Here is a 730-nt window from a genome sequence, read left to right as displayed (position 1 = left end):
ATCCTCCAAGGAGCACCTAGGACCACATGTAGAGAAGAGTGTGTGCTAGATCCTAATAATACAGGAGCCACTAACCACAAGGGGCAAAAAGCCTTTGAAATATGAATAGTCTGATCTTGAAACTAAGTTACTTTAAATAATTACAATTTAAAACTAAATGGTCCTACAGAGGCAGTGACTTACCTTATTGGAGAATTCAACAGTAGAGACAACAAAAAAATCTGTGTATTGGATTAGAACTTAGAATATACTACTCTAAGAATTCTTTAAAATTAAGAAAAAAAAATTTTTTAGTTATTTTAAAATAACGATTTTATATTTTAATTAATTTAGGGTTGTAATAATTGGAGATACATCTAGTAACTTGCTGGAGAACAATAATAATAATAATCTACTTAATTATTTACATATTCATATATGAGGCAGTCAGAATCAAATGACAGTGGGTGATGAGACACAGGACCTATCTGTGCTAGGCTCTGCTGTCCTTGGTATATTGATTGCTTCTTCATACTCCTTTCTTTATACCACTGTATGGCTGCTGCAGGCTGGAGCTGGAGTCACCACTTAGTATGTTGGAAAGTTTCAGGGTGGAAAAAAAGCATAGAGATGGCCAGGACTTACTTCCAAACATCTCCTTATGGCTCATTAGGTAAGGGGAGCTGCATGATTACCTCATAACCCAGAAGATGAGGAGAAAATGGCTAAGGCTTGGGTTGACAAACGGGAA

Source organism: Mastomys coucha, unplaced genomic scaffold (assembly GCF_008632895.1).
Source record: "Mastomys coucha isolate ucsf_1 unplaced genomic scaffold, UCSF_Mcou_1 pScaffold14, whole genome shotgun sequence".
In the NCBI taxonomy this organism is placed as follows: Eukaryota; Metazoa; Chordata; class Mammalia; order Rodentia; family Muridae; genus Mastomys; species Mastomys coucha.
This window is presented reverse-complemented; position numbering follows the sequence as displayed.